General features: G+C 39.3%; 1 protein-coding gene across 7 annotated transcripts in view; it reads left to right on the top strand.

Annotated features, from left to right (window-relative positions):
* Nucleotides 1–20,232, top strand: part of ENOX2 (ecto-NOX disulfide-thiol exchanger 2) — a 266,320-nt gene that overhangs the window by 102,077 nt on the left and 144,011 nt on the right. For 5 of the 7 annotated variants that reach the window (XM_047715861.1, XM_047715860.1, XM_047715863.1 and 2 more), the window contains one exon: nucleotides 6,531–6,674. The exons of the other annotated variants lie outside the window; for them this stretch is intronic. The gene's annotated coding sequence lies outside the window, so the exon portion shown is untranslated. Of the gene's footprint in view, nucleotides 1–6,530; nucleotides 6,675–20,232 lie in introns of those variants that run through there. 7 annotated transcript variants of the gene reach the window in all.

The following is a 20,232-nucleotide window of genomic DNA, read 5'->3' on the forward strand; positions in this document are numbered from 1 at the left end:
AAGCAGGCAGAGAGGCAGACAGAGAGAGAGGAGGAAGCAGGCTCCCCTGCTGAGCAGAGATCCCCATGTGGGGCTCGATCCCAGGACCCTGAGATCAGGACCAGAGCCGAAGGCAGAGGCTTAACCCACTGAGCCACCCGGGCGCCCCCACAACCCAGACTTTTTAAAACAGAATCTGCATTTTATTATTATTATTTTTAGAATCTGCATTTTAACAAGCTCCCTTGAGAACATGTGTGCACATTGAAGTTTGAAAAGTGTTGGGGTAGAGTACAAGCTGGTGCTTGGTAAGAGACAGTGCTCAGAATGGGTAGGGCCTTATTTTGAAGGACTTGAATGCCTGACCGAGTAGTTTGGGGAGTCCCTAAAAGTTGCTGAATGATCACAGCCAATAAAAATCTGCCTGTCACCTGTATCACAGCTTGAGTGACATAAATGTACATTTTTCCCTGGAAGTTTTTGTGTTCACCATCATTCAAGAAAGTCCCTTAGTAGAAAAGGATTTTGGCCCTTTTCTTTCTCGTCACTTCCCTTGTTCTCTTCACTCCCCTATTAATCCTTTATGATGACTCTTGTTTCAACTAAACCAGTTACACAGAATATTGAATTCATGAAATTCACGAAAGTAGGTTTCGTTTGTTTGACATCAGCTAAGACCTGGAACTGAGAAATGTTCATTGGTTTTGGCTGCTAACCCCTGTGGCTGGACAGTGATATTGCAGCCCAAATCTGTGACACATTGCAAATATTCTCTCAGAAGTAGCAAGTGGAGCAGCTCGGTAGTGAGAGCTGAAAAAAGGGAGTCAGACATTTTCAGCCCTACACTGAGGAAGGAGGAGAGGCTCCCAGGGATGGATAAATCCTACAAAAGTACCTGCGAGCACATTAAGGTCCTGACCATTATCCCAATAACCCCGTGTTTCTCCAAAAGTTTTGAATTAAAAACTAATTTGGAGACCATCTACTTTCCCTTATTACCATGGAGTCCCATGTCTGATTTCAAAATGAAATCACTTGGAAAATAGGACTCAGGTTACAGAAAATTGTTTTATACATGAATTAGCTATAGTGTTACTTTTGCCAAAAATTGATACTCTTTTTTTTTTTCAATCTACATGTCTGTCTGGAGATTACTGCCTTGAATTGAATTCACCAGATTTCTCGGGACCTAACCATTTTCTTTGAAAGGGAACTAATCCAGAGTATAATTGTGTTTCCTTTTTGCTAAGATTGTGCCACCTTAAGTCTATGGGCCACAGCTGCAAATAAGAAGTGGCTGGGCCCCACAGGGTCATATTTCCCAACGATTACCTGGAGCAATCATTAAGTGTTAGATTGCATCTTGAAGGTTAGCCCTCATTTGACCTGATAGTGGAAAGCTCTGTAAAGTGAATTGTGACAGTAACTATAACAGCAGCTGGGCACAAAGAGATCATTGATCTTCTTTCACAAGAGTCATGAAAATTCTTCAGTGCTCTCCTCAAAGCCCAGGAATCATTTGCATCTGTATGGCAGACATCATTGCATGTGAACTCACTGAGAACCACACTTCATTCGGAGAGATTTAATTTGCTGGTTCCATTGGATGAGAAATGTCATTCTCCAAGGACCCCACCTCCACCCTTCCCTAATATGCATACTCTCTAAAGCAACCTCATTTGTGTTATGAAGTCAGATAATCTGTATTTTGACTTGACATGAAATAACAGCTGGTCAGCTCTCTAAATCTGTCAACCTGGTTGTAGATGAGATTACATTACTACATGGACTTGATTGTGATCATAAGCTACAGCAGTAGCAAAAACCTATAACACCAATGTTTATTGTTTTCCTTTATTTTTTTTATTAATTTATGGTTCCCTTTAGACAAACTGTATATTTTGTGGGATTAGGCAATGAGGGGACTAGATGTGAGGAGAAATGAACGAGCAAAGTTCAAAGTTTTATTAAATTTATCCTCAGGAATAAAAGGCAAGGACTATGAGAACTATGTAAGACTTTAGAAAATTTCTCCTTTTTTAAAGATGTATTTATTTACATATGAGAGAGAGAGAGAGAGAATGTGGGAGTGAGAAGCAAAGGCAGAGAGAAGGAGAGAGAGAGAGAGAATATCCCAAGTGGACTCCCTGCTGAGCACAGAGCCCAACACCAACTGCATCTCAAGACCCTGAGATCATGACCTGAGCCGAAATCAAGAATCTGATGCTCAAATAACTGAGCCACCCAGGCACGCCAGACTTCAGAAAATTTCTAACATTGCTCTGTTAACTATTCATGAGTCCCTCATTTGGTTTTTTTGCTGTAATTATCAGTAGAACCCTTAAAAAGTTAGACATGCCATGCTCTCATTTTAGGGACAATAAGCAAGTTAATAGTTGAATAAAATGCATCATTCTTCACAGGCAGTTTAGGGGAGATGAACCCTCAATGAGGCGGTAGTTTTGAAAAAGGTAAGCAAAGCAAGGTGAATCTCTGGGAACACAGCAAGGAATGGTCCCCAGACAAAGAAGCCCCCCTTAGCCCCTCAGGATTTAGGCCTGTCAGGAATTCTATAGATAAGATTCCTATATTGCTTAAAAGAATGAACTAAATAACCTCAAAAGTTTCCTCCTCATCTAATATTTTCCTAATATCTTCCTAATTTAATTCCTACTAGAAAAATAGGAGAAACAGCTTCTGTAAGAGATTTAAAGATAAATTCTATAGTTTTGGTGAGAATTACAATATGGTCATTGCTAATATTTTACATTTAAGTCATAATTTCTGCAGTAATAATTCTTTTTTTTTTAAGATTTTATTTATTTATTTGACAGAGAGATCACAAGCAGGCAGAGAGGCAGGCAGAGAGAGAGGAGGAAGCAGGCTCCCTGCTGAGCAGAGAGCCCGATGCGGGGCTCGATCCCAGGACTCTGAGATCATGACCCGAGCCGGAGGCAGCGGCTTAACCCACTGAGCCACCCAGGCGCCCCTCTGCAGTAATAATTCTTAAAATTAAAATGGTAGTTTTCTTTTCAGAATTTAAGTCATTTTATTGTGGCTGTTTTATTTACCGTAGCACTCAGCTTGAGTCACAAATACATGACACAGAAAAGCCTCTAAGTACCTATTGATTTACTAATTTATTGGTTTATTTAGTGTTGTCTTAGGGGAGAAATAAAACAATACAATCCAAGTGTCTAGAAAGCACTGGTGTCAAAGGATTTTGCTATCTCTATAGCCCTTGTTCTTAAACAACAAATCTTTAGAGACTGTATTGGGTCCCAAATAATACAAAATGTGGATTCATATTCAATGAATCAACTTATTGAGTGATATGTCTTTCTCAACTTGATATGAGAGCATTTTCTATAAGAAACTAGGCCTGAGATGGTGTGCTAAATTATCAGGATTTTCACATATCTGGATCATATATGAGGTGGATACACAGAAAATACTTGAAATCTCAGTTTTATTTAGTGTCAAACAAATATCTATATGCTAGTATGAGGAACAAAATACCTAAATCCCTAAAGTTAACATCTGGGACTAAATAAAAGACAAAACAATTATAGTCAAATATCTATGACTGAATACTTTTAATTTAGCAGATTCTTTTCCCAAACTCCAAGTTTTCAAACAGCAATGAAAAGACTCAGTTGAAGAAAGTAGGTTCTATCCTTGGATCAGAGCAAATTGAGACCACTCTCCTCACATTGTACATCAATAATTCTAGAAGTTGAAATGGAATAAAAATCAAATTCAAAATATGGTAGTGGCAGTTAATATTTATTGAGTATCTGCTGTATGCCAGATATAATGCAGAATGTTCTACATACATAATTTCATTTTACTCCTTTTAACAGTCCTATGAGTTAGGCACTGTTATTAGCCTCCTTTTATAGATTATGGCTCTGAAGTTCTATAACATCTTCGGTCAGCGACTTAATAAGGCAGGGAAATGGGCTAATATATTATTCTGTAAAATTATCAAATGCAAAACAAAATAAGAAAAAATTTTCTGATTAACGGTCATTAATCAGAACCTCCTAATCCCTGAGCATTCCTTTTGATCAAGCTTTCACAGTCCTGCAGTATGGTACTCAAATGATGGAGATGCATTTGAACTCTAATTATTTTAAGTAATGTTGATATAATCAGCATCAAAACTTTTAAGTTGTGGCATTAATTCTTGATTATCAGCTGTCACATCTTTACTCTAACTACATAGGTTAATAGAATGAGTCACCTACCCCCTCTCTATTGAGTATTAATTCATTCAACACTCACTATGTGCCAGGCGTGGTAATAGGCACCAGGGATACAGATGGGGGTGAGGAGAGAGGGTAGAGTGTTGGGGAGGAGATCCTCTTAAGAGTTTACAAACTTACAGGGAAAAGGTTTTTTTAATTCATTTAGAATAGTAAGATAATAACTTTAAGTATATATATATATATATTTTATCTTTTTTATGTTTGCAACAACTGGGTACAAATGTTATCAGTCCTCTTTTACACATTATGAAACTAAGACTATGGGAGATTATGAGAATTGCCAGATAGTAAAAGACACAGGATTTTAACCCCAGTCGGTCAGCCTCCAAAATATATACTTTTCCCCCAATACCATGCCATCTTACATGGAATTTGTTTTGTTCAGTATAATACTGCAGGAAGAAATACCAAGAAAAGGTTTGCAATAGTACACTACTCACATTTGACTTGGACCACTCAGGTGCAAGAAACCTCTTTATTTGTGAATTGTATTAAAATCTTGTCCTTGTAAATAGTCTTGGTCATTATTGGAATGTTTTTTAATACATAGCAATGGTTGTTTGTTTCTTTAGTTCTAATCATGGTAGGGATTTAATAGAACATAGATATGATGCAGTGAACAGTTGACTTAAGATGCAGAAGTGAGTTTTCATTCATTCACTTACTCAGGTGATATAAGAAAGAATATTTGACAAGTTCCAGAAGACTTTTAATGGAGGTATTCCAAGTGGAGTCTGATTGCTGAAGGAATGGTATTTGTTACATGGGCTGAAACATTAGCATAGGGATACTTTTAACTAAAAACAATAAAATGTAAGGACAGTTTGTTAGAACTTAGCATCATTTTATCGAAACTTGATTGATTTTAGCTGACCACACTCCAAGCTTTTATTGACCTTTTACAACATTGTCTCAAGGATTAGGGGGCACCTGGTTGTCTCAGTAGGTTAAGCATCTGCCTTCGGCTTGGGTCATGATCTCAGGGTCCTGGAATTGAGCCCCACATCCCCACATCGGGCTCTCTACTCAGTGGGGAATCTGCTTCTCCTTCTTCTTCTGTGCTCTTGCTCTTTCTTTCAAATAAGTGAATAAAATCATTAAAAATACATATTAAAAAAAAACAAAAAACAAAAAAAGAATTATACAGGTATGGGCTGCAGAAAAATTGAGGGTTAAAGAATGAGCCATGCCAAGTCAACCTGATTCCTCTTTTGATAGGATTAGAAAATCAGTGGCTAAAAGGCTTAAGAGAGATCACCTAACTTTGGTCTTTAACAAAGCTTTTGATTCCACCTTTCATGAAGTTTTAATTGAAACACTTGAAATTCCAGGTGCTGCTGTCAGAGGAGTAAGAAACTCTCTGCATGTCTCTGGCTAAACCATGTAAGACTTGGAGAGTAGAAAGTGCCTTTTGCCATTTTAGATGGTGTTGGAGCAAGTAGTAAAGTAACCATGCTCCGGCATCATTTGAAAAGGATAGGAGTAAAGCTACCCAAACCTGGGTCATAACTCCCCGTCACTCCAACTTACCCCTTGCAAGTTCCATATCTTTGTTTTCTTTTCTTGTTTGCTATAGTTGTGGTTTCCTTTTTTAGCAACTGCTATGTTATCATTGGCAGTGACTTTGACACCACGGTAGTCTAATAATTATAGCTACATTAACTCAACAACCCTTGCAGTGAAAGAGAGAATGGAAAAATGTCAAGGGATAACTGCAGAGAGGCGCCTGGGTAGCTCATTCCATTAAGTGTCTGCCTTTGGCTCAGGTCATGATCACAGGGTCCTGGGATCGAGCCCCAAGTCACGTCAGGCTCCCTGCTCAGCAGAGAGCCTGCTTCTCCCTCTCCCCTCCCCAACTCGTGCTCTCTCTCGCTCACTGTTTCTCTCAAATAAATCAATAAAATTTTCAGAAAAAGATAGAGAATCTGAGGAATACTTTTTCAAAGGAAAAGTGTGTTCAGCCATAGCCACATTTAATGAGGGTCCTATCTCTTTAAGGAAGGAGGTAGGAGATAATGGATAGCTTGTGGCCAAAAATGTTAATTTCCCAGAAACATCAGGGATCTTCTCAAAGATGAGCCACAGTCTTATAAGACCCTTTATTTTAATTCTGTACTCTTCAATAAAATTTGGAAAAATTACACATGGCAACTAGCTTTAAGGAATTCACCTGTTATTCCTAGGCTCTTGAGATTTAGAGTTTTCCTCTAGTGGCTCATAATCTAGAGACATCCCAGTCCTTAATAGAGTCTGGATTTTGGCTTTCTTTTTCTTCTTTAGGATTGAACCAGCTGCCCTTTGACCCTGCCAACAACAACGAACCCCTGCAGTTTGGTAGTGCCAGTGGCCCTCTGGTCACAGAAGGCCTCATTGAGAATGGAGGGGAGTCAAGCAAGAAAAGAAAGAGAACAAATGCTCCTTCAGGTAAGCTAGGCAATAAGACACCATCTTGAGCCAGTGATGTTGAGTTACCATTTTCCCAGAGCCTAGTCTGTGACTGGCACTGTGTGGGCATTTGTAAGAACTACAGAAATGAGAGAGTCCCCTGCCCTCAAGGAACTAATGGTGGGATAGAGAGGGGAGTAGGAAAGCACAGAGGTGAATAACTCTAATAATGAGGGTATCACTGGTGTTGTGGTTAAGTGTGGAAAAAGGGGAAAAACCAACAGGAGCACAAACGGGGAGGAGTGTAATTCAGCCTTGTGCCTTGTGGAACACTTCACAGCAGAAGTGACATTTGGGTGGCTCAGGCTGTTAAGTGTCCAACTCTTGATTTCAGCTCAGGTCATGACCTTGGGGTCATGAGACTGAGCCCTGAGTTGGGCTTTGAGATCAAGTCAGGCATTAGGCTCTGTGCTAGTTGTAGATCCTGCTCGAGATTCTCTCCCTCTCCCCCTCCCCATCCTTTCTCTCTCTCCCTCTCTCCTTCTCTCCACGTCTCTAAAAAAAGTGATATTTGTAGCTGACCCTTGAATGGGTAGGCTTGAGATTAAAAAAAAAGATGAGGGGACGCCTGGGTGGCTCAGTTGGTTAAGCAGCTGCCTTCGGCTCAGGTCATGATCCCAGCGTCCTGGGATCGAGTCCCACATCGGGCTCCTTGCTCGTCAGGGAACCTGCTTCTCCCTCTGCCTCTGCCTGCCATTCTGTCTGCCTGTGCTCGCTCTCTCTCCTCTCTCTCTCTGACAAATAAAATCTTTAAAAAAAATGAGTGAAAACATTGATTTAAGTAGGAGCATTGCATGAATGAATGGTTTTATTGTATGTTTTTCTTTGTATGTACATGTGGTGTGCTACCTTCACTTTTACTTGTAATGCAGATAACCACATATATCTGCCCCCCACCGCCACCCGCCTTTTTCCCCACAGTACACACTCTGCCACATGCATTTTATGCCCTCATAGCTCTCTTGGAACAGGTAATGAGAAGATTTTCCTAAATCGTTTATAACAGCCAACTGACTTTTTGTCCTCCCCTACAATCCCCCTTTACCTTCATGTTCCATTAGCCTATTCTCAGGTTAAATTTCTCCAAAATGAGTGGGGAAGCATTAGGAGAACCAAATTTTAATTCATCATTTGGCATTTTAAAATGTATCTCTTTATTTCTTGGCTATTCATTTGAAAACAGTATCCTCAGTATGTAGAGACTGACTGAGATTTGGGGGCGGGCCTAATACACAGGTTCGTGGTGTTTTTGTTTTGTTCTGTTTTTTTTTTTTTTTTTTTTTACTATTACTTTTATATTCTCCTTATAACAAGGAGCATGTTTGCAAACATATAACATCCTATCAGATTCTTAGATTATAGATCCTTCCTGCTTCCAAATCAAGGTATTTGTGAAATATGAGTTCGAAAAACAAAAACACAGTAAAACAGGTATCTGGATCCCTTGAGAAAAGAGTGATTTTTAGAGAACTGTATTTTCTGAAACATTGGAAAGGCATAGTTTCTAGCTAAGGAATTGGTGTGAGTTCTAATCCCAGCTCTATTTCTGTCTGTGGTCTGGTGGTATTTCCTTAACTTCTCTGAGTTTTACTTTCCTCAGCTGTAAAGTAGAAATGATACTAAAACCCACCTCTTAGGATTTAAATGCAATTATCTAGGTAAAGTGCTTAGCATGATATCAGTAATTATTTAATAAATGTTGCTATTGTTTTAATTATTATATAATATTATGAACTTTAGCTTTTTAAGCATCAACACATTTCAGGTTAGGTTAACCATTATGGATTATTTTAGGTTAACTGTTATGAATACAAGTTGTGTGTCTGTGTGTGTGTGTGTGTGTGTGTGAATGGATCTGCATTTTTAAGGCATGTATTCAACTCTGCTTGATCATTTAGAGGCATAGTTGTTGTACTGCATCATAATACTGTATTACAGTTTTCAGAGTTTGCTAACGAATATATAGGCCTTTTATCTCTACTCTAAAATGTCCTAGACTCTGGTAGCTTTTAAGTTATTACAGCCATATTTTATATATATCCTGTCTCTTTTCTACAGCCTGCAATCACTTCTGATTTCTCAGTGTCCTTTCATGCAACAGCCCATTTTCTCCTTCTCATCAGTTACAAACTTTAAAAAAACAAAACAAAAAGCCAGCCAGCTCCAAGTTGGTATTTCAGATTAGTATATTAAGTAAGAGTTAAATCAGCTGTAAGAGAACCTGCTATGGAAAGAGTTACAGGATTTAGGGCATCAACTTTTTTTTTTGATAAGGAGTTGTGTTATTTATTCAGTTATATTTTGTAACACCTTTTTAAAAAATTTTTTGAATTTCTTTTCAGTGTACCAGAGTTCATTGTTTATGCACCACACCCAGTGTTCCATGCAGTACGTGCCCTCCATAATACCCACCACCAGGCTCACCCAACCTCCCATCCCCCGCCCCTTCAAAACCCTCAGATTGTTTTTCAGAGTCCATAGTCTCTCATGGTTCATCTCCCCCTCTGATTTCCCCCAACTCCCTTCTCCTTTCCATCTCCCCATGTCCTCTGTGTTATTCCTTATGCTCCACAAATAAGTGAAACCATATGATAGTTGACTCTCTCTGCCTGACTTATTTCACTCAGCATAATCTCTTCCAGTCCTGTCCATGTTGATACAAAAGTTGGGTATTCATCCTTTCTGATGGAGGCATAATGCTCCATAGTGTATATGGACCACATCAACTTTAATACATCTATTTGGACTGCGCTGAGGCCTTTTTTGATCACTTACTCATTATTCCATTGTGTTCATGGTAAGTGATGTGCTAGTTTAGAGTAATACCTCCTGAACTGTAGTTAACTCATGAGGGTGAGGAAAGGGGTATGGGTTCATCTGAACTGTGAACTAACTTAAAAGAATTGCAGTTTTATTTCTAATGAGCATATTCAGTGAGAGCAAAGTAACTGTTGCAGATATAGGATTTTAATAGCAGATTATGCTAATCTATAATTAGCCAAATCAATTTGCATTCAAATAATGAATATGCTAAAGTTCTTAAAAAAGACTTTTTTCTTTAAATAGGTGAAATGGGCCCTGGCAGGCTAAATTAGCTCCCTTGCAATCTTTTTCACACTCTCTGCCTGGTGAACCCTTTCTTTGTAAGTAGCATCCTTTCTTTGTAACGCCAGCCCAGGTTAAATTACCACAAATTACAAAAAGGTGAAGTCCAAATTAATGAGGTTTTACTACATAGGGAGTGTCTTATAATTGTTCTGTTGACAATCTTATGGTATTATAAATGAGCAGATTACTTTATAATCATTTTTCTTCCTATGCAGTATGAGACATAAGGAGGAGAGAAGATATTTTGTGAATAGGAACTTCCTTCTTCCTTTGTCACTGTCCCCTCCCTGTATCTTGGCAAGGAGGAAGGCTAGGGTTGGAAGTCCTTAACATTTACCAACCATTTCATTTCTAAGCTGAGCTCTACATCCAGCCATTATATCGTTCAACCCTGTGACCCCTTTAAATCAAAGCCATCTTCCTCCCTCTCCTGTCACTGCAAATGAGGAGGGGTCTTTGACGGTAGTTCTAGTTCCTCACCATACCTTCTGTTTTTCTTCCTTTCCCATCCATCCCTCTCAGCTCATTTTAGCTCATCTTTTTCTATGATCTACCGCTCTCCTTTTATACTAAAATTGATTTCTTAAAGGTCACCAGTGACCTCCAAATTGTCAAAGTCAGTGGTCTTTTGGCTGGTCTCAACCACCTTGACCTGTTTGGTTCATTTGTTGCTATAAACAACCTCCCCTACCTTGAATTCTCCCTACTTCAGCTTTCCCTGGCAATATACTTTACAGATTCATTTTCCTTTGCTGTCTCCTTTAAGCACTCTTTCTCCTTTTTCTCCCTATCATTACTTTCAGTGGGTATACTATTATCCACATTTTTAGGTGAAGAAATAAAGGCTTGATAAACTAAACTAAGAGTGAACATCTAGCAAGTGATTTAGTCAGGCCTATAACTCCACACCCTTTCTCTAATTACTATGCCACATTTTCAATGCTTGTAGATATTAGGAGTCTGGACCTGTTACCAAAATGTATGTTAAACATTGGTGGCACACTAGGGAAATCCATATTCATGTGAGAATAAGGTGAGCAGAGCTTAGATTTGATCATTTCTAGGATCCTTTCAAACTCTGAGATACCATGGCCTCTTCAGCTTTTTGTTTTCCCCTGCAACTCCCCAAAACAAGTCTTCTAGTTCAGGCAAGGTGATCTGCTACCAAACAAGCATTGCGCCCACCTACTTAGCCCCTTGCTAATGCCATTTTTTTTTTAATCTAGCATGATCTCTGTCTTCTTTAACCTGTCAAAATCCTGTCCAACTGAAAGCGCCTAGTACAAGTCCAGCCTTCTCCAGGAAGCCTTCTGGATCATCCATTAGAATTATTCATTTGTACCTCCGAAACCCCTTGGTCATTATATTCATATGACTCATTTGACACTGATTATAGGTTACCTTGCAGTTATCTGCTCATAGGAATATGTCTTAGCCTTTTAACTCAGTCATTAGACCCTTAATGGAAGGGCCCTTGACTCACATGACTATTAGCAGAGATACAGTGTCTTGCACATAATAGATGCCCAAGAAATATTTGTTAAGTGGTGCCTGCGTGACTCAGTCAGTTGGGTGTCTGCCTTTGGCTCAGGTCATGATCCGAAGGTCTTACAATCGAGCCCTGTGTTGGGCTCCCTGCTCAGTGGGGAGTCTGCTTCTCCCTCTCCTGTCCCACACTTGTGCATGTACTCTTTCTCTTTCTTTCACTCACTCTCTTAAATAAATAAAATCTTAAAAAAAGAAATATTTGTTGATTGATCATGTCTCTCACTAAATAATTGCTTTATTGGCCTTAATGTTCGCTATTATTCTCCTATCATTGCTAGAGTGGAGCTGTGTATAAAACTTGTCACTTGGTATCTAATGTTGATCAGTTGATTTCCTCACTTGACCCTAAAGGTCAAACTCCAGACATTTGTAAGATTATATCCTTAGATAAGTCACACATCAAATCTGGGTGCTTGTGAAAAGAATACCTGACTCTAATGGAATCTTTGGCTCTTTACTAGGTGAAATTTCATGAGTGCCCAAGGGAAACTCATAGGTGGAGTTTGGGTGTCCTGGCCCAAGTCCTCTATGAAATAGAGCAGTAATCTGGATTAGACAATACTGCAGTATTTGACCACAAACTCCTCCTTTATAGATCCGGCTGTTTTGCATCCTTTATCTTTTTTATCAATTTTTTGAGGGGGTAGGAGGTGGAGGGAGAGGGAAAGAGAGAATCTTAAGCAGCCTCTCCACCCACTGCAGAGCAGGACATGGGGCTTGATCTCACAACCCTGAGATCATGACCTGAGCCAAAGTCAAGAGACAGATGCTTAACCAAATGCTGAGCCACCCAGGCACCGCTGCAGCTTTTATCTTAAGGTGAGCTCAGCATTCTTTAGTGTGTTTGCTCTCAAATTTCACCTTTTCCCAATGGAAGTATTTCCTTCATGATGATACAGTAGCACAAATTGTCAAAGATTGCAGAGTCCACTTATTCAGATGATACTCTATGGCTAAAGAGTAGACCACCATTAAGCCTTCATCAGATCATGATGCCAAGTTCCTGTCCAGAAGATGCCAGCCACCCTCTGGTGTGAGATCCACCTGAACTTGCAGAAGCAGAGATACCAATCTTCTTTCCAAATACTTCCACAAAAATGAAGAATCCATGAGTCAGTATGGCCATTGGGATGATGACTAAAATTGAATGCATTGTTTTAAGCAACATCATGATATATTAGTATTCAAAGGAAGTGTCAGCTCTCTAGAGGAGTGGGCAACTAACCTGGGGATAATTATGATACCAGAGTGATGATGCAGATGTAGACATTGTCTTGTTTCCATTATCTTCTCTCATAGGCCTGTTTTGAAAGAGGTTTGCACTTAAAGACATGATGCCCAGTACTAAACAGTATTACCGAAGTTCATGTGAATAATGAATAGCTCAGTATAAAAAGAGAGATTTTCAGCCATTTTCCTTTTGTAATAATGACTGAATCCTAAGAGTTCAGGATCTCCAAGAAGACCCTTCTATTCAGTAATAATTTGCATTGCTATGGTGATTCTTTCTTTCCTTTATATATATTTTTAAGTTTTATTTATTTTTTATTTTTTTTTAGAAAGGGGGCAGGGGAGAGAGAGAGCAGGAGGCAGAGGGAGAATCCCAAGCAGGCTCCATGCCCCAGCACAAAGCCCAATTTGGGGCTTGATACAGACTGAGCCACCCAAGTTCCTCTCCTTAATATATTTTCATATTTGTTTCATTTTAGAGATGAAGTGCTAATAACCAGGGAGAAATGACTCACTAAGGTGGGCTAGCATCTTCAGGGATGTTTGATACAATAGGGACCTCCAGTCCCTACACTCAATCAAGGAGCTCCAGATAGTATCTAAACTTGATCAGAGACCCCTAACTCAGTTTCCCAGGTTTCCTTTATAATTTCTGGAAGTCAAAATGAGACTTGACAATATGAAAGATGGTGAAGAGTTCTAGCACTGCCAACGCAAGATTAGTAAGAGGAAGTGGACCTGAGCAGCAATAATAATGAGTTGGTCAGACTTAAGGAAGAAATATATTGGAGTGAATTATTAGGGAAACTTGCTTAAGCCCGTTTGAAAGAGAAATATAAAAATGAGATGAGCATTCGTCTCTTTGGGAGTACTTTTGTTTTTTTCCTTTCTTGCCTAGAAGAGGGGCAATGAAGCAGGAAACTTCTCTATGACACTTAACAGCCTTTTGATTTACCTTGGACTCACAGGGCTGAGACTTTTATTTCACATGTACTTTGAAGTCCATAAATGAAAGCATTGATTGTTTTTAAAGAGAGAAAATGCCACTGTTTTATATCTTGGTGTTTGGTATTTCTAGCATGTCAGCTGAATTATTATATTGCCAAAGGCAAGAAGAGCCTATTGTTCCTTCAAATGGAATTAAAATAAGAAAAAAAACTAGACTAATAGCCCTACTCAGTTTCTTTAGTCCTTTGGACATTTTTATCTGATTATAGGTTTAAGAAATAAAGCTGTATCTTGATAACTAGAGGATCAAAAAAGTGCACTGACTTCTGTCTTTCTCAGGTTGATAGAAACTCAGTGTGAAATTTTTATATTCATGGACTGTCAGAGGGAGGGGAGATTGAAGGTGACACAAAAGAGGGTAGGGATGCCTGGGTGGCTCAGTCGGTTATGCGTCTGCCTTCACCTCAGGTCATGATCCCAAGGTCCTGGGATCAAGTCCTGCATCAGGCTCCCTGCTTTTGTAGGGAGCCTGCTTCTCCCTCTACCCTTCCCCTTGCTCTTGTATTCTCTCTCTCTCTCTCTCTCTCTCTCTCTCTCACACACACACACACACACACACACAAATAAATAAAATCTTAAAAAAAAAAGAGGCAGGATAGAAAAATGCAGATGTATCTCTCTTAAGTTGACCCAACCGTGGGAATAGCTTTGGAATGATTTTATGACTTTATTGTATCTAAGCTTTTAGTACTTCTCTCAGCAGACATGAAGTGTGAGTTAAATTTATGTGATGCTAATATAAAGGCTAGTTGTAGATGTTGAATCATAGTATTTTAGAGTTGGAGGCAACCTTGTCTAACTCCATCATTTTTACAAATGAAGAAACTAAGACCTAGAGAACGGGCTTTTCTAAAGTCGGATGGTTAATTAGTGGCAGAACCAGAACCGATTACTACCAGACCCATATAATCATTTCAAGTTGGTTAGGGCTGTGGCATGCAGTTGATTCATTTGTACTGCAGAAAGTATGTCTATAACCTAGAGGAGCTAGCTTCCCCCATGCTAATAGTATTGCATGATTTGTAGCAAGCTAACACAGTGGTATATGACATCCCATATCTGTTCTGCCTGCTACACAGGGGAGGGCCCTTTGATCTCAAGCTACAAAAGGAGTTTGAGACTGGGAAACACCTATGAGGAAATTGCTTCTGTAGAGCTGAACTTCAGCAGCTCAGAAAATCATAGAATAAGCTCTTGGTGACCCCTGCTTCCTTGGCAGGGGATGGTTTGTGTTCCCTACCCCAGCCTACCCTTATGGCCACTCCATCCAAATGTATTATGTTTATGATTTTATCATTATTAATTATTATTAGTTATTATTATTATTATTATGTTCAGTTAGCCAACATATAGTACATCGTTAGTTTCTGATGTAGTATTCAACGATTCATTATCTGCATATAACACCCAGTGCTCATCACAACACTTGTTACAGAAGGAAGGAGGTGGGGTAACTGGGTGATGGGTGTTTATCTATGATTTATACATTGTTGCATAACTTTTTCTGGAGGATCTCTTTCAGTTTCTTGATTTCTAAGTAAAGACTTGTCTGGAAAAAATCAGTTTTAGAGTTCAGAGTAAGAGAATTCTTAGATTTGAAGAAGTTGTTTTCCTCTCCTGGTAACTTAATAACATTATCACAGCTACTGCCCTTCTTGGCCTTGAGGTCTGTTCTGGCCTCCTTGGCTTTAATAGGAGAAAAGAGCGTACTCGCACGTGTACTGAAAAGAATACTGAAGATTGTAATTTGAGTACTGGACATGCCACTTAGTAGTAGTGCTTTGACCCTGGGTAAATCACAGAAGCCTTTGTGTCTAAGCCTCACTTTCCACATCTGTTAAATGAGTAAAGCATTTTGAAAATGGTCAGATTTTTACTTCTTTTACTTTTATAGTTCCTGTTTCTGCTTGTTAGGGTTTGAGAGGGTGAGTGCTTTTCTCCTTCCAGTTCTAAAACAAACTGAAAACAAACACAAAATGCCATGTGAGGAACAAAATTTGGTATCAGCTTTATTGTAAGTAAAACTGGGTGGAGGAACATGGCTTAAGCCTAAGGCCTAATGAGGCTCCCTACCATCTTCAGCTCCAAATCTATAGTTTGATATCCACCTATGGAGAAGATCGAATCTGCAAGGCAGACTACTTACCCAGCCACTGTCATTGAGAGCAATGACTTGTGTCACAATTCAGTGGAAGCTACAAATTAAGAGCAAGGTGGGCCTGTGGGCACACCACTAGAAAACATTGGGAAACCAACCATTAGAGTCCACTGTGTGGTACAAAGAAATAGGGTTGTTTTCCTACGTGTGTCAAGTATTCTCCCTGTATAGCCTCAAAGTAGTACTTCACAGTGAAGAGATTTCATTTTCACAAATTTCAAACACAGAATATCGCTGCTACCATTTTAGCACGGTCATTCACATGGGGTTGCAAACTCTACAAATATTCCTTTCTCTTCCATGACCCCAAGGTATAATAATTACTTTATTACTACTACTAGCTAATACTATAGAACACTTACTTTGGCCAGACACTGTTCTAAGTATTTCAAATGTGTCAACTTATTTAATTTTTCACAGCAACTCTATGATATCTTTGTTTTACTGATAGGGAAACTTAAATCCAGAGAAGTTAAGCAATTTGTCCAAATAGTAAATGGAGGAGAGGAGATCCAAACCCAGGCAGAGTAGCTCCAAAATCAGTGTCCAGAATCAATTGAATCAGAATAGAAATTGAGGGAGGGGGCAGGCATCAGTGTTACTCATTTAAATCAGAATTGATTTATCTGATGACTGGGACACCTGGGGAACTCAGTCAGTTAAGCCCAGGACTCTTGATTTCAGCTCAGGTCGTGATCTCAGGGTTGTAAGATTCAGCCCTGCAGGAGAGATTCTCTCTTTCCCTTTCCCTCTACCCCTCACTCCTCCCGCACTTGCACACTCTCTCTCAAAAAAGAGAAAGAAAAAAGAATTGATTTGGCTGATGACTGAGGATAAAAGTAAGTGCTCATTCAAGGCTTCACTTCTACAGTCTGGCTTTCAGGTCAAAATGCCCTTGAGTTAAAATGTCCCCTGTCTCTTATAAAGTAAGCAGAGCTTTGTCAGAGCACAAAGCACACACCCCAGATGATCCCACTTATGCAGCCAGGCTTAAGAACTAGTGTAGCTACCCATACTGCATCAGAGTAGCTAGGTATTCCGGGACCACTATGGTTCAGAATGTTAGACGTTTGTAGTATTCCATGACAGAGTATGCCTAGAGTCTTCTGCCAAGAACTGAAGTGACAGTAAAGCAGTAGACCAAAAGGTGGCAAATAAAAGTGGTTGTGTAAATGTTGGCTAGGTATTACAACACAGAACGAAGAGACCTCCTAATTTGCAGTTTTCTCTTTTTCTGCTCTATTTCCTTATATGCATTTATTATATATCAAAATAAAAATCCATGAAATTCCCTCTCGTAATGGGGTAGGAGACAGTCTTGATTTTTTTCTAATCTTCAATTTCCTTGATAATGTGAGCTATTCAGTGTAAGCCATGTAGGTTGTAGCATTTCACATTGAGCAACTGCTTGTGTTATAGAATGAATTTTAAAATATTTTGCTTATTATACATTTGAGCTTTAAGCAAAAGCAACTTTCATCTGCAAGTTGTTTTATGGAATGTGGTGAGTGAGGGTTGATGAGAGTGGCACAGAAGTCCAGTAGAGATATGTCTGACTGCTGAGATGGAGTGCACTGTTCTGGGAGGGAACAGGTTTCTGCAGGTGGCATTCCCCAGCTCCAGTTACTTCCTTCTGCATATTGGATTCAATGGCAATAGTACAGGAGTAACAACTCTTATTAAATATCTGTTATGGGGCACCTGGGTGGCTCAGTGGGTTAAAGCCTCTGCCTTCGGCTCAAGTCATGATCTCAGGATCCTGGGATCGAGCCCCACTTTGGGCTCTCTGCTCAGTGGGGAGCCTGCTTCCCCCCACCCCCCGCCTGCCTCTCTGCCTACTTGTGATCTCTGTCTGTCAAATAAATAAATAAAATCTTAAAAAAAAATAAAATTAAATAAATAAATATCTGTTATATGCCAACAACTATAACCAAGTGCTTTACATATACAAGCTCAAGAAAACTTCACAATAAATATGTAAAATAAATACCACTTTCTGTTTTATTTATCAATAAGAAAACTGAGGCTTGGAAGAGTAAGAAAAGCTTCCCATGCTGCAGCTAGTCAGTGGTAGAATGACTTTAACAGAAGGGGACAGGATAGCATTATTAATAGCATGCACTCAGAGTCCTGGCTTTGACCTTAGGCAAGTTATTGCAGTTCTTTGAGCCTCAGTTTCTTCACCTATGAAATAGGAAGAATAATATCAAGTACACAGGTTGTCTGGGGATTGAGTGAGACACCGAATAAATAGTGCTTGGTACACGGTGTTTATTTGTTCAGTGAGTATTTATTTGGTCTTAATGAGTGTGAGGAACTGTGGTAGGTATTAAGAGTACAGCTGGAAATAACACAGACTGACCCTGGCCTTGTGATGCTCACAGTCTAGTGAGGAAGATAGTCATTAAGCAAATAACTGTGCAAGTAATTATTTGCAATTATGCTGAGTGCTGTGAAAGAGTGACTGCTTGCAGTGAATACTCAGTAAATAAGAGCAAATATTTACTGAGTGTCTATTATATGCTCGGCACTATTCCAGGTAGAGAACTGAGTGCAAGTGCACCATGGAATGAAGAATGGAGGCATTTTCATGGAATTTTATTTCAGATCAGGGTTGAGGTTAACAAAGTCATCTTTGTTTGTCTAGTACAGTCAGGGAAGTAGGAGAAAGAAGATACACTTTCAGAAGCTGTTTGGTTAGTTCACTGAGAAGGGAAGATACCAAGTTGACAATGTATCTTCTTTCCCCAAAGTTAGTTTCTGGGGCTTATGCAACTTGTTTAATGTAAGAAGCATCGTCAGTACGAGTGGCCTTTGTATCTGGCAAGATAGAGCTTTTAAGAGGCTTGTGTGACAAGCCACAGGGACGAGGCTTGCTGTCTAAAATGAATGCTAAATGCTGAATTTGCCGTAGAACTTGGCATAAAGTCTGAGCAGGAAACAAGTCATAACTATATACTGTTTTCAAATGCTGATTTAAATATCATCCCATGTGAATATAGTGGTTCTACTGGCAAGCTATTTTCTAATCTGTTCTTTTTTATTCCTCTCCATAATTACACTGATCTAGGATGAACAGCCTGAGAAACATTGACTAATGCATCCTAAATTATCTCAGCAGGGTAACCACAAAGATTTCAGCTTCTCTTGATTTTGTGCCAGGTCTCTGTTAAGCAGTTATTACCAACATTAAGTGCGTGCAGAGGGAACTGGCGATTGCCATCAGTGAAGACCGTTGTCCTTTGCCATGAGGTGTCACTCTCTCTTGGGCATAACAGGCCAAGAGGGAGATGGCTTTTACTTTTTGTCCTCCTGTCAAACAGCTGGAGAGCTTTGTGTTGAAGCCAGACTGCCCAGAAGTGTTCTCTGTCTTGGTCAGAGTGAGTCAGATAAAGGTAACCAAGGAACTTGATTCTCTGCCTTTATTCTGGAACCGTAGCTAATGAAGTTAAGTTTGATTTAGAACTTGATGCATCTGTACCTGAAAGTCTGTTCTACATAACTCTGTGAAGGAGGTTTAATTTTGGACTTGTAAGCGTTCTTTCATATCATGGAAATTAATCTTTTTTTCTGTCAAGTGTGTTGCAAATGTTTTCCCATGTATTTTAACATTATGTTGTGTTCTTTCAAATCAAACCTATTATAAAGTTATTTCCTTCTTGTAGATTCTGTTGTCATTCCTGTTAATATAGAAAATCACATATTTTGGATTTTTCAGAGCAGCCCTAGTGTAACAGGTTCCAGCCTGTTGTCTCCAAAAGTACAAGTACATATGTCAAATCATGCTTTCTCAATTATAGTCAGAAAATTTAATCATTCCACCTATGGTGGTTGGCAGTACAGTTCTTGATCTGTATTCCAGACAGGATCCAGGGGCTCTTTGAGGGAAAAAAAATAGGGGAGCAGAACACACATGTCTCATAGCTCTGGAATCTGGTATGTGCTAAAGGGAATGTGAATATGGTGTAAACACTGACCATTGTCAACACCGTGTCCCCAGCTGTCTTCTAGTGTGACACTCAGACAGCTTGTGTATTTTGGAATGTTTGGTTGCCACTTGAAAATATTTGGTTACACAGAAGAAGGTCTGGAAAAGTTCTGCCTGGTGTCTGTAAAGGGAAATGGAGCTGCTTCTTTTGGGACACGGAAAAATCTCTTAAATTCCCACCTGTATTCTTTGAATCTAAGAAATAAAAAGTTTGCTTATCAAATTTGAAAGATTTTCAGATTGTACTTAGCCTATTTATGCAATCAGTTTAAAAGCATTCTCAGCAGTAGGCAATTGCAAACAAATAGTATGCTAATGTATTTATTCAGTAAACTTTTTTTGGATGCCTACTGTGTGTCAGGTGATATTGTATGGAAGGGTAAATGATATGCTAATTTCTAGCAGAACCTGAGAGTTGGATAAGACCTGGCTTTTGTCCACAAGATGCCTATTATCTGGTAAATAGAAATTATTCCCTTCTACTGATGAAAAATACA

Source organism: Lutra lutra, chromosome X (assembly GCF_902655055.1).
Source record: "Lutra lutra chromosome X, mLutLut1.2, whole genome shotgun sequence".
Classification (NCBI taxonomy): Eukaryota; Metazoa; Chordata; class Mammalia; order Carnivora; family Mustelidae; genus Lutra; species Lutra lutra.